The sequence below is a fragment of the Delphinapterus leucas genome, chromosome 12 (assembly GCF_059928025.1).
Source record: "Delphinapterus leucas isolate spDelLeu-1000000601 "Yukka" chromosome 12, BTC_Dleu_Yukka2, whole genome shotgun sequence".
In the NCBI taxonomy this organism is placed as follows: Eukaryota; Metazoa; Chordata; class Mammalia; order Artiodactyla; family Monodontidae; genus Delphinapterus; species Delphinapterus leucas.
The window spans coordinates 84,530,249-84,544,317 of record NC_143140.1 but is presented as its reverse complement, the minus strand read 5'-3'; the positions used below and the strand labels follow the sequence as shown (position 1 = coordinate 84,544,317).

At 45.7% G+C, this 14,069-nt stretch overlaps 1 protein-coding gene across 5 annotated transcripts in view; it reads right to left on the bottom strand.

Annotated features, from left to right (window-relative positions):
- SCAF8 (SR-related CTD associated factor 8) overlaps window positions 1-14,069 on the bottom strand; it is a 201,047-nt gene that overhangs the window by 13,106 nt on the left and 173,872 nt on the right. The window contains exon 22 of one of the 5 annotated variants that reach the window (XR_002642778.3): window positions 4,843-5,460. The exons of the other annotated variants lie outside the window; for them this stretch is intronic. The gene's annotated coding sequence lies outside the window, so the exon portion shown is untranslated. Of the gene's footprint in view, window positions 1-4,842; window positions 5,461-14,069 lie in introns of those variants that run through there. 5 annotated transcript variants of the gene reach the window in all.

Genomic DNA, 14,069 nt, shown 5'->3' with positions numbered 1-14,069 from the left:
CAGGAGAGTGGTTACCCTGGTGACTGTGAAGGGCAGGGAGAAGGGAGGAGTTCTGGGAATGTTCTATTTCTTGAACTGGACTGTGGTTCCACAGGTGTGTTTATTTGAGTAAACCCACAAAACTGTAACTTATGTCCAGTGCATTTTCTGTATTTATGAAACTGTAATGAAAATATTGTTTAAACAAACATTTTTCACATAGACTCTTAACATTGAAATTTAGAGCTATCGCTCCTAGTACATCTCGTCTTTGTGTAAAACAGGATATAAGCATCATTAAGACTGAAATTGTGGAGATTCCCTGGTAGCGCAGTGGTTAAGAATCCACCTGTCAGTGCAGGAGACACGGGTTCGACCTCTGGTCTGGGAAGATCCCACATGCCGCAGAGCAACTAAGCCCGTGCATCACAACGACTGAGCCTGCGCTCTAGAGCCCGTGTGCCACAACTACTGAAGCTTGTGTACCTAGAGCCCACGCACCGCAACGAAGAGTAGCCTCCGCTCACCGCAACTAGAGGAAGCCGTGCACAGCAACAAAGACCCAACGCAGCCAAAAATAAATAAATAAATAATAATTTTAAAAAAGATGGACATTGCTTTTTAGGTCTAATAATTAGACAGGGTAATATTTGCCTTCAGGCAAGTCCTGCTCAAGTTGATCACCTTCAAGTTGAAAGTCTTGAGGTGGGATTCATAAATCAACCCACCTTCTTGAGCTCACCTCCAGACTTTACTTGTTTTAATTAGGTACGAATGTTCTTTAATTCTTCCTAGAGTCAATCAACAAAGGAATTATTCTTCCGTGAAAAACAGACTTGCTCTCGCAGTGTTTTTTGTTTTTGTTTTTCAGTTTGGAGAATACAAAGACAGCACTTTTTTTTTTTTTTTTTTTTTTTTGCGGTATGCGGGCCTCTCACTGCTGTGGCCTCTCCCATTGCAGAGCACAGGCTCCGGAAGCGCAGGCTCAGCGGCCACGGCTCACGGGCCCAGCCGCTCCGTGGCATGTGGGATCTTCCCAGACCGAGGCACGAACCCGTGTCCCCTGCATCGGCAGGCGGACTCTCACCCACTGCGCCACCAGGGAAGCCCCCGACAGCACATTTTTATTCAGGGTCTTGCTCGAGGCCGAGGATCATCACTCCTCCTCCAGACACCCAGATCTTTCTTGTCTCGTAAACTTACTTTCCTTTGTACCACTCACTCCTTTGCCACTTAGAACCCTCCTGGCATTGTCAGCTGCCTTTTAATACTGTATCCCATCTTGGCCACAGGGACTGTAGCATCCTGAAAGGCAGAGCGCACCTCACACCACTTTTTTTTATATATATAAATTTATTTATCTTTTTATTTTTGGCTGCATTGGGTCTTCGTTGCCGTGCAGGGGCTTTCTCTAGTTGCCTCGATCAGGGGCTACTCTTCGTTGCGGTGCGTGGGCTTCTCATTGCAGTGGCTTCTCTTGTTGTGGAGCACAGGCTCTAGGTGCGCGGGCTCAGTAGTTGTGGCGCACGGGCTTAGTTGCTCTGCGGCAGGTGGGATCTTCCCAGACCAGGGCTTGAACCCGTGTCCCCTGCATTGGCAGGCGGATTCTTAACCACTGCGCCACCAGGGAAGTCCATGTCACACTACTTTTTAAATGCCACCAGCCTTGGTGGTATCTTGTGCAGTCACTGCCTAGGATTATTAGCTGTCGGATGGATAACAACCCATTTTTCCTTCCTGATCTCTGGAGGGGTGAGGAAGGAAGCACAGGAACAGCCTTAGGTTAGTTGAATATTTTTAATATAAGAACTTGTCACACTGCATGGAAGTGACCTAAGTGCCCATCAACAGATGAATGGATAAACAAGATGTGGTACATATATACACACACACACAGTACAGTATTACCCAGCTGTAAAAAAGAATGAAATCATGCCATTTGCAACAACACGGATGGACCTAGAGATTGTCACACTAAGTGAAGTAAGCCAGACAGAGAAAGACAAATATCACAGGATATCACTCATATGTGGAACCTAACTAAAAAATGATATAAATGAACTTATTTACAAAACAGAAACAGACTCACAGATTTTGAAAACAAACTTATGGATATCAAAGGGGAAATGAGGGGGAGGGATAAATTAGGAGCTTGGGATTAACGTACACACACTACTATATATAAAACAGAGAACCAACAAGGACCTACTGTATAGCACAGGGAGCTCTACTTAATATTCTGCAATAACCTATACGAGAAAAGAATCTAAAAAAGAATGAATAGATGTATATGTATAACAGAATCACTTTGCTGGACACCTGAAACTAACAGAATATAGTAAATCAACTATACTTCAATTAAATAAACAAATAAATAAATAGGGACTTCCCTGGCAGTCCAGTGGTTAAGACTCCATGCTTCCACTGCAGGGGGCACAGGTTCGATCCCTGGTTGGGGAACTAAGATCCTACATGCCATGCCGAGCGGAGCATGGCCAAAATAAATAAATAAATAAATAAAAGTTAAAAAAAAAAAAAAAAGAACTTGTCATACTCAAGTGACTCCAGGTTTCATGACACAAACCTGATGCACCAACTCCCTGACAAGGAAAAGTGGCAGAGCGGGGTGACACCGCTGCGGGGTGACACTGCCGCAGGGCAGCAGTCCCAAAGCAGGTGCGGTGCTGGGAGGAGGACACCAGGCACCAGCGGCACCGGCAGAGATGGGCTGAGCACGGACACTCAGAGTTCCTCCCTGATGAGCAAAGCTCCCGGACCAAGTCCTGGTTCTACTCCAGAATTTCATTACGAATGACAGGTGATAGTTACTGGTTGTTACAGTGTGTGCCAGGCATCAAGAGAAGCATTTCCATATGCTGTCTAATCTTCAGAGCAACTCACAGAGGTAGAAACGTCATTCTCCCTATTTTGCAGAAGAGACAACTAAAGCTAAGGGAGGGAAAGTAGCTTGTCCAAGTTTTCATGGCAGTAGAAATAATAAAGCCAGCATTCAAATCCAAGTCTCCTGACCTCCGAAGCAGGGTCTAAGGAAAACAGGTACATAGAGAACTGATAGGTAGTTAAAGGAGTCGAAGAGGTAATAAGACGTGCACACAAATATCTATCTTACCAGACAGACTGTGGTAAGTGCCAGGGGAAGAGAACGAGCAAAGGGTAATGATCGTTTCTGGCTGCAGGAGATTCCACCAGTAGTTGAGGTGAGTGGGGAAATTTCACCTCCACGTTGCAATATTATGAAAGTCAGATTGAATCTTCTTCCGTAATGACATGGTAGAGCTAGGCTGAGAGCAGACACTTTCAGAATTCCTCCTTGGAGAGGAAAGATCTTGGATCTAGATATCAATGGGGTAAAATCTAAAAGTCGGAGCTGGCTCTAGGAAGCCCCCGCATGGACACGCCTCGGCCTGACCCCTCCAGGCACCGTGGGCAAGATCTGGAAAAGACCACCAGGGTCCCTGGTAGGCACAGCGCTGTTGGTGCTCTGAAAATACCCCACGGACCACGGTGTTTTCCTGAGTGTTTATCACAATGTAGACAGTGTCCAATGTGTAAAGATCCATCACACCACTTACCTGTTTGAAAGCAAAGCAACATGGGAAAAACTACTTTGATAAATGATTATGGGGTGTGTTATCATCTATAGAAAATAGTCATTTTATTTCTAAACAAAAAATGGTTTCAATGTTATTACCATATGTTTACTGTCATACACCCTTTGTTGAAGCTGCTACAGGTTGTGCTAATAAACTTTGATATTTACATTCAGGCATTTATATTTATATTTAGGCACAGTGGCTTACTTAATTTGGCATATACCCCAGCATGGCTTTTGTTTGGGGCTCTAAATTCTAGAGCAAGGGCTATAGACTTAGGGCCAGCTTAAAGTACCAAGAATTTGGTAATGGGGGAAACACGAGGAAGACTCCTATTCAAGCAACACTGTCAATTTATTTGTGCAGAGAAATCTTTCTTGGGAATCTTCTTAACTTCCAGTCCTTTTATTGAATTCTTTCATTGTTTGAAAGTCTGGCCCATGAGTTTCCAACATACAAACTGAAACCTTCTATGGAAACATCTTCACAAAAATAGGGTGATGTTGAGAGCCAGAAGCCACCGAATCTTCCATCTGCTCAAACAGCCCCACTCATTTAGCTACGCCTTCATCCATCAGCTGCTCCAGGCACCGTGTAAGTCCTTGGGAATGTAACGACGTGGCTCCTGCCTTAGAGGAAGTTCCAGTCCAGAGTATGATGGGTGTGAGGCTAATCCTGTTCCAGACCATTCTGGGGGCCGGGGGAGAGGGGCAGCTAAACCCAATACTTAGCATCCTATTATCCTCCAGGAGGAAAGCAAACAAGCCCAGCCTGGGGGTTCGGAGTCATTCCTTCTCCATCAGGCTGGTGGCTTTCAGACAGCTAAGCCTCTGCTTGATGCCCAAGTGGCATGTCTCTATCTGAAGGTGTGTCTGAGTTGCCACTAAAAAGGACTTTGTAAAACATCCCCTTAGGGCTTCCCTGGTGGCGCAGTGGTTGGGAATCCGCCTGCCAATGCAGGGGACACGGGTTCGAGCCCTGGTCTGGGAAGATCCCACATGCCGCAGAGCAACTAAGCCTGTGCGCCACAACTACTGAGCCCGCGTGCCACAACTACTGGAGCCCGTGCACCTAGAGCCCGTGCTCCGCAACAAGAGAAGCCACCGCAGTGAGAAGCCTGAGCACCGCAACGAAAGAGTGGCCCCCGCTCACTCCAACTAGAGAAAGCCCGTGCACAGCAACGAAGACCCAACGCAGCCAAAAATAAACAAATTAAGTAAAAAAAAAAAAATCCCCTTACGTCAGAGCCTCAATCAATGGGGAAACTGGAAATTATGTCACATTTCCAAGCTTGATTCTGCAATACAATCTCCACCAGAAAACATTCTTCGTGTTTTCTTTATGTAGCTTTCTTTTCTGATTACTCCAAAACACACACACTATTTAAAGGACAGGGACAAACGTGGCTGTTGATTCAGTGGTCATGAAAAGACAGGGACAAGAAAATTAGATATTCGGAGTAGAGGATATTCCAGATAAGAAGAGGACAAGCAAACCGTCTGCACATAGCTTCTCTGCTCCCATCCTTGCTAAGGAAATGCAGACGCATTTGGATATGGTACCATAAACGCTCGTCAGAATAAATACACACAAGCTGTCCTCACTTGCCTAAGTCAATCATTAACTAGAGCAGCTGTTTGTATCACTTACACCGAGGCAACACAGCAGAAACTCACTGAGATCATGAGCTCTGGAGTCAAATGGAACTGATTGAAATCCTGCTTCCATTGCTTCTTAGCTGTTTGGCTTTGGGTTAATTACTTCCTCTTCCTCTGGCCTCAGTTTCCTCATGGGTAAAGTGGGGCTCTTCCTACTTCGTGAGGTTGTTGTGAAGAGTCGTGTGGGTGGTGTTTGGCACATTCCTTGCCTGTGACATGCACACATTTTTTAAAAAATATTAACATCATTAGTGTTTAAATTTTCCAAAAGGAGAACTGGTGTTGTATGTAATTCATGATGTAGATATGGACGTTTGAGAATTCCCAAGGGTTTTGAAGGAGGTGATTCTTCAACGCAGAAAGAAACTGGCCTGCTGCAGCTTTTGAAAGTTGCCCTGCACAGGGCTGAGTGCTGGGGCTCCCGAGTTCCTCTGTGGAGTGTGAAGCGTTCACAGTCATCCAGTGCAACTGGGCCTGAACTCTAACCTGTCTCCTGCATGTGTGTTTTTATACTTTCTCCAGTAGCCCAGTTTTAGTCCCTTTGGGAAAAGCTTCCTCAATGATATGAAATTAGCTCTCTACCATGTAGTAAGAATGCACCAGAAAAGACCAGTCAGGATTTCCATTTCACAGGAAATTTTCTGAAAGGCCTGAAATCAGAAACAGGAAGTCTGTGTAATAGTGGGCGCCATGAGCACCGTGGGCCCGTGTGCTGCCCGCCCAGTATCTCGAGGCTCAGGGAGGCTGAACGCTGCACTCTTCCTTCCCCACAGACACAGCAGTTTGTCTTCTGAAGTAATTACTGGTTCACATTGCTGCCGACCTTCTGGGGAAAATGCTACAGGAGACTTCCCGCCCCTCTCACGGTCACGTGTGCGGTTTGCCCACCCTTAAACTCGCCCTGCCAGTTCTTGGGGGTGCTAGTTTATGCAGACAATAAAGTAAAAACAATTCTTCGAGTTGCTTTAATTTAGTCATCATGATAGATGAGTGTCTTGGTGATGGGGAAGTCCAGAAGGATCTTTTTAAACTGAGAAGGAGAAACGGCAGGCAATGCCCCTCTCAGACGTGGGGTTACGGGAGGGGACCTTCCAACACTCACTCATGGCCCCTTCGCACAAAACAAGGGCAGGGTCCTTCGATGGCTTCACAGGGTGGGGGTGGGGGGAGAAGAGTTGGCATCATTTTTATGGTGACTCACCTGTAAACCTTAATTAAAAACCTGTTCATAGGGCTTCCCTGGTGGCGCAGTGGTTGAGAGTCCGCCTGCCGATGCAGGGGACACGGGTTCGTGCCCCGGTCTGGGAAGATCCCATGTGCCGCGGAGCGGCTGCGCCCGTGAGCCATGGCCACAGAGCCTGCGGCCCCGCAACGGGAGAGGCCACAATAGTGAGAGGCCCGCGTACCGCAAAAAAAAAAAAAAAAAAAAAAAAACCTGTTCATAATGCAACATGGTCAATCAACTCTACTTGAATAAAATAGTTTAAAAAAATCTGTTTGTGGGAATTCCCTAGCGGTCCAGTGGTTAGGGCACCGCACTTCACCTGCAGGGGGCACAGTTTAGATCCCTGGTTGGGGAACAAAGGTCCTGCATGCCACGCGGCTCGGCCAAAAAATTTTTTTTAATTTAAATTTTAAACAAATTAAAAATCTGTTCAAATTGTGTGAAATGAACAATAGTTGATGAAAGCAACCTCATGACAGAGTTCTTTCCTGAATATAAAATCGGTCATGAAGATAAATCCAAACACCTATTTTTCCCCTTAAATCCAAGACGTAGGTGGAAGCTCGTAAATCCAGATACCCTCTTAGTTTAAAACATTTAAGTCATATCGACAGAGCAAGGAGAATTTTTGAAATCCAATGACCCTTTCATGAACTTTGTCATTAAAAGCCTTCCAATATAATTAGGAAAATTAGTTTGAAATATTCTTTTTAAAGGGAGGTCCTTCATCTCTCATCCTCTGAAGATATACTGCCATTCTCTGAAAGTTATTTACCAAAATAGAAAATGAATCAGTAGACACTTATTATCTGGTATACAGCAGGTGTTATAAAATGAGCATAAGCTTCTCTGTCACTAGAGATTCAAAAAACTTTAAAAATTCCACCTGTCTTACTTCTTCCCAGGGAACATTATTACGGACGACAGGAAAGGCACATATGATGACGCAACTATGAGTTTTATTTGTTTACACGTGTGGACAAGAGTAATGGATGATTGTGTAGGGTCTGTCTTTCAAACATTTAGGTTTGAAATTTAAGCAATTAGATACAGCTCAAAGAAAAAAAAAAGACTAGTCTTTTTTTTGGTCATTATGTTTGCAAAATATTTTCCACACTAGCCTAGAATTGAAAAGGGTGTCAACGGACTATTTTGGGTAAAATGTACTGATTTTAGAGGGAAAACCATATGAGGTCAAACTGTTCATGTCCACATCCTCCACACACAGCCCTGTCCTGGAATATATTGGACACCCTGAAGTGTTCCACAAATGAATGCATGACTTAAAGATGATGAACTCAATCACTACATAACAGAAGAAAGAAGAACATGATTTAATAGAAGAAGGAAGACAAGAGGAAATAACTAGAATTTGAGTCTGAAGGCATAATTTACTTGACATGTTTCTGCTGTGCTTATCCTATTTCTTCCTTCTCTCTGCCTTTAATCTCCTGATGGCCAATGTTTGTGTCGTATGTGGGAGGGCGGCGTGGACAGGAAAGTGTAAAAGCACTGGCCACCGCGGCAGGGACCTACTTAGGGTGTTGATAGTAATAAAAAAGGTGCTTAAAGATCATTAAGCCCAAACCCTCACTTCACAGATAAGGAAAGTAAGAAATCAAATGACTTGACTAAGGTCACTGACACAGCCAGCTGAGCACAAAGAGTATTGTATCATTATTTATTGCTCTGGGGAGGAGGGGCTATGATGACGAATAAAGCTTCTCATAGACCTGCCTGATATTAGCCCCTGACCCCCAACACGGTATCGAGTTTGTTTGGTTTGACCAATTGATTGATTGTTTGTACATTGATTTTGACAAGAATGCCCGGAAAATAATGTTCTTAAAATCTTACTTTGCGGGCTTCCCTGGTGGCACAGTGGTTAAGAATCCGCCTGCCAATGCAGGGGACACGGGTTCGAGCCCTGGTCCGGGAAGATGCCACATGCGGGAGAGCAACTAAGCCCGTATGCCACAACTACTGAGCCTGTGCTCTAGAGCCCGCGAGACACAACTACTGAGCCCACATGCCACAACTGCTGAAGCCTGCATGCCTAGAGCCCGTGCTCCACAAGAGTAGCCACCGCAATGAGAAGCCCGCGCACCACAACGAAGAGTAGCCCCCGCTCGCTGCAACTAGAGAAAGCAGTTTTGCTCACAATTGTACCCCTTGCACCCTTCATTTGCTTTGCACATGGGAGGTGTATGATAAATATATGTTTATAAATTAACCTAATAGAAGGGAATATGAAATAGCATGAACATTTGGATAATGCCTCTGTATAAGTAAATACCAAATACTTGCGATTATAAAATTGATTAATCCTTTATTAGAAAAATAATTCACATGTTTAAGAAGGTGTCAACTACAAGTCTGGGAGGAAATGGAAGGCAAGAAATCCAGAGGCTTGAGGAGAAAATCAGACCTTTCTTCCTCAGATCCATCTCTGTTTCTGATTCCCTAAATTTTCCATTACTCTAAACCACAAGCTTCTGCAAGGCTCAGTGTGTTTTAATTAAACCCCAACGATGAACGCAGACTTTCCGAACTCCGTCCTGGTTTGCGCCCTTATGCTTCCAAGCAGGCTTTAAAGACGACAGTGAGGAGACCTGATGCTCAACAAGGCCTTAGGAGTTGGCGTTACCCTCGCACAGAACAGAACGGTGCAGGGAATTACCCTGAGGGCCTGTAGGGGCACTTAATGATCATTCCCTCGCCTCCTGGGATGGGCATTTTGTTCTTTATTTGCCTGGTTTGTGTTCACAGAGTTAAAGCTCTGTCTGTGTGACTCAGGCCATGAAAATGCTTGACTTGGCAACCCACGTGGCTATTCCCCACACGGGCCTCAGCCGAGGGCCCGGAGAAGCAAGAAGGCTGGCCCCGCAGCCCTCTCTGGTGGCGTCTGTAATGTCCCTGCGGCCCCTGCCAACAGCCACGGTGGAGGGAGGCTGCGAGGGGAAGCTGTGTCCTGAGTTAAACTCTCCTCCAAGAGGTGGCCTCACAAAACCGCATGGGATCCATGGGGAGACTTTCTTACTTTCTTTCTTTCTTCTCTTCTTCCTCCTTTCCTTTCTTTTCATTCTTTTTCTTTCGTTTCTCCTTTTCTTGATCCTTCCCTCCCTCTCTCCCCTCCCCTGCCCTCCTTCTTTCCTTCTTTCTCTGTAGGTCTCTCTCTCTCTCTTATTTTTTTTTTTTATTTTTTTTTCGGCCTCACTGTGTGGTTTGCGGGATCTTAGTTCCCCAACCAGGGATCAAACCTGGGCCCTCAGCCGTGGAAGCGTGGAGTCCTAACCACTGGACCACCAGGGAATTCCCTCTCTGTGGGTCTCTTGTGAAAATGAAAAGAACAAAAATCTCAAAGAACTATTCAACTAGCAGACATTTCTATGTGTCCCCTGGCCTTTCCCAGATCCATCCCTCTCTCCAACTCAGCCCTTTGCTTTCCATGTAAGAGATACAGGTAGCTCTTATGCAAAAGTATGAAGAAACCCAGACAAAATCAAAAACTAACCGTTACAGGATTGTTGCAATTATACTTTAATCTGACAAACATGGCCTGAGGGTTACCTGCATGGTCTCTGCAGATTACGTGGGTGTCACCCACAGGGCCAGTTCGTATCCTTGGCTACTGTGTAACATTCAAAGAGGTTGGTGAGATAATCTTGGTTCAGGACACTGAACCACATTATACTTCAAACATATACTATGAAATGACTTTTGGACTCAGCACAATTATAACATTCGCTGAGTCTGCCAAGTTTACCACGTAGATAAGGAAAAAATACATAGTTTAAATATTAAACAATTCAATTGGAGGGGCAATCCCCTCCTAAAGGTGCACCAAGAAACTAATTTGCAGCCTGCACACATTCATTTCACAGAGAAGAGTGGCTTTCAGCTAACAGGTCTCCAAGGCCTTCAACCCAGTAATGGCATGGTCCCCATGCACGCCTCTGGGAACTGGATGGCTGGATTGCAGCCACAGGGCCATAAAGATAAAATAATTCAGGAAGTGAGTTGGTATCTTCATTTTGAAATTCTCAGGCCAGCATTAGCTGGTGAGTTTTAAAGGAGAATTCATGGTTTGGAAACAGCTCCAGGCTTGCTGCCTTTTCAGTGTGCAAAGTCATTCTTTTCCTGAGTGTTCATCATCTCAAATCACCCTCAGCATCCCAGCTCTGCTATCTGGGAATAGGTGCACCTTGTGGTAGGTGAATGCCAAGTGCTCAATCCAGGAAATGGCTATCGGAATGATTTGCACGCATGTCCTGAGCCCCACTGGGCACTAAAGAGATGGCTGCTTTGCTAATAAATCTTGCATTCGTCAACATTAATTAAGGTGATCTGAGTCTGCAGTCAAGCGTACACTTTTCAATGAGCAGCCAACTTTCCTTCTATTAAATTTTTAGGAGAATATATTAGCAAATTCTGGGAAATAGCATCGGCAAGAAGCTGAGCCGGAGTAGGTTTAGGAACTCAGCCGGGTTAAGCTGCCTTCTCTGAACACACCCAGGCCGTGCGTGCACAGCAAGTCAGATGGTGTCACTGCTTCCAGCGCCCCCATGGTGGTCTCGATCCAGTCACAACCACCGGAAGGAGGACAGAGGACAGGCTCGGAGTCTGTGCTCAGGGAAGGATGTAAAAGGAAGAAGAAACCTGGACCATGAGCTTTTGGAGACTGTAACCCAGTTGAGGGGGAAAGACGGCACCCATGAAAGTGGAAGTAACACTGCTGAACGGCAGGTGAGCCTGAACCAAAGGATGGGACAGAGCTTCAAGGAGGGAGAGACAAACGTGTGGGAGTGAAGAGGGAAGGTGGTGAGGATGTGAATTACAAGCTCGGGACCTGCAGAGGAGGAAGGGGGCGCCGAGGGAGGCGGCGGGAGGAACAACGGCTTGAAGCAGCGGTCATGTTGGGACATGGAGGGCCCTGTAGGTCAAGCTGGCAGGTGCCCTGGCCTCTCCTGGGCAACCCAGAGCATCAGTGTTTTCTGAGGAAGGGGGAAGAAGAAACCACCGTTTTACAAAGGCTAATCCAGAGGTTGAGCTGGATGGGAAGACGACATGAAAGCCCGGCGGTGGACAGATCTGTTAGGACACTGCGGTCATTGCTCAGGTCCGTGGTTTTGAATGCTGGGTGTGTATCCCGGGTACGCCGAGGTGATGCCCTGGGATGTGGGGAGAATATATCAGAATTCTTACTTGTACTTACTTTTAAAATTCTCACCTTTTTTGAGTCTATTTTATGTATTTTAAATGAACATACCCGTTCAATAGAAAATATGTATATTATAGACTGACTTGTGCCCAAATTCACATGTTGAAGCCCTAACCCCCAATGAGACAGTATTTGGAGATGGGGCCTTAAGGAGGTATTAAAGGTTAAATAGGGTCATAAGTGTGCAGCCTTATATTTTTTATTATTTTTTTTTTTTTTTGCGGTACACGGGCCTCTCACCGCTGTGGCCTCTCCCGTTGCGGAGCACAGGCTCCAGACGTGCAGGCTCAGGGGCCATGGCTCACAGGCCCAGCCGCTCTGCGGCATGTGGGATCCTCCCGGACCAGGGCACGAACCCGCGTCCCCTGCATCGGCAGGCGGACTCTCAACCACTGCGCCACCAGGGAAGCCCCTGCAGCCTTATTTTGACAGGACCCTTATGAAAAGAGGAAGAGACACCAGGACTCTCTCTCTCTCTCTCTTTCTGCACACACAGAGAAGAGGCCATGTGAGGATACAAGGAGGTGGCCGTCTACAAGCAAGAAGAGTCTCATCAGAAACCGACCCTGATGGCAACTTGATCTTGGACTTCTGGCCTCCAGAACTGTGAGAAAATAAAATTCTGTTCTTTAAGCCGCCCAGTCCGTGGCAGCCCTAGCAGACTAATACAGCACATAATACGTAAACAGTCAAAAACTGGAAGAGTGAATTGTACAGATTTTGTTAATGTGCATGATCGAAACAGTTTGGGGGACGGTGCTCTGGGTGCTAGGGTTCTGAGTTGAGAAGGCAGTGAGTGCTAAGAGCTTCTTCAGGGGAAAAATAGGAACTCCGTGAGCCACTGGATATAGGAAATGAGAGGAAGAGAAGTATGAACGTGATCTCTGGGATTTTCAGTCTGGGAGCGGGGGAGAGCTACCTCTATCCCGTGGGAGATAAGGATGGCAAGAGTTGATCCCACGGGAGGATCAGAGAAGCTCAAGGACCACAGCACTGGATGTCCTCCGAATGAGAAAGAGATACGGCCAGAGAGGGGAAAGGAAAACAGGGATTTCAGGGCCACAGAGGTCAAGGGAAAAGAGAGTTTGGAGGAGGGCAGGGTGGGCAACAGTATCAAGGAGGTCAAGTGGAACGACCCCAAGAAATGTCTTGTGGAATTCCACAAGGAGGTCATTGAAGACATTTAAAAAGTGACTCCGGTAGAGGGGAGAGGATGCAAGCTGGACTGTAGGGGGTTAAGAAGGGACAGATGGGGAGGAAATGAAGGAATCAGGTTATGTTTAGATTTTAACTATTAAAATGTGTCAAAGTCAGAACTGCAGGGGGTGGGAGGTGAGCGTTCCCTTCATCTCCGACCCCTGAGGAATTCCCTGTTACTAGTTAAACAGTGTTAAGTGGTAACGGGGGCTGGAAAGGTGGGACATGGGGGTGAGGGGGGGATGGTGAGGCAACAATAAAGTGCTCAGTCCTGTCCCAGAGCCTTCCAGACAGCTCTGGCTTTGTGTGTGAGTTTGTGTGTGGGACAGAACACAAGACAAAGCCAGACGGGATACATAATTCTCAAACCCATACGCTGATTAGAAGTCTGGAAATTTCTCCCAAATTTCATACCTTATTTGATAGTTGAATGTCAGAAGATCTGACCTAAAGGGCGGGAATAAATGGCAGGAAGAGGATGGAGTTCATCTGGGCATCTCGGCCACCAGCAATCGGACACCCAGAAGATACCATCCCAGTATTCTGCCTTTGCCTGGGTGTAAAATTGTTTACTATCCACTTCACAAGTGTGCAGACAAATTGAAAGTCACATGTGAGAACTAATGAATCCTTATAAAATTCTTTGAGATCCACAGATGAAAGGGACTGTTTAAGTACAGAGTATTATCAGCTAACGGTGGAGCACACTGAATGAATAGGATTCTCCCAGAGAATAAACTATGTCCTGGGAATAAATTCAGTAATTGTGGAAAATGCATTAAACATTTTAGGTGAAAAGCCATAACTACCGATAACTCTTCAGCAGGCAATCTTTCCAATTCTAGAATTATCTTACTAGTTCACATCCTGGGATGTTTGTGGACCTCATACAGAATTTCAACATCTGTTTCATAGAATCATTGACTCTCAGGTCTGGAGGGATCACCTGATCCTGACACCCCTTTGCTCATTAAATGCCCTCTGTGATATCTATAAAAAAAAAATGGCAGCCCACCCCATGCTCAATTTCTCCAGTTGGGCACTGATTAGCCCCCATTCTCACTTTCTTCTGTCTAAAGATAGTTTTAAAAGTCCTTTTTACCATCTTCGCAAGCCAAGGTTCATTTAAGGCTTCTGCTGTCCTAAATTCCTTCTCATGTTCATCCTTGGTTATT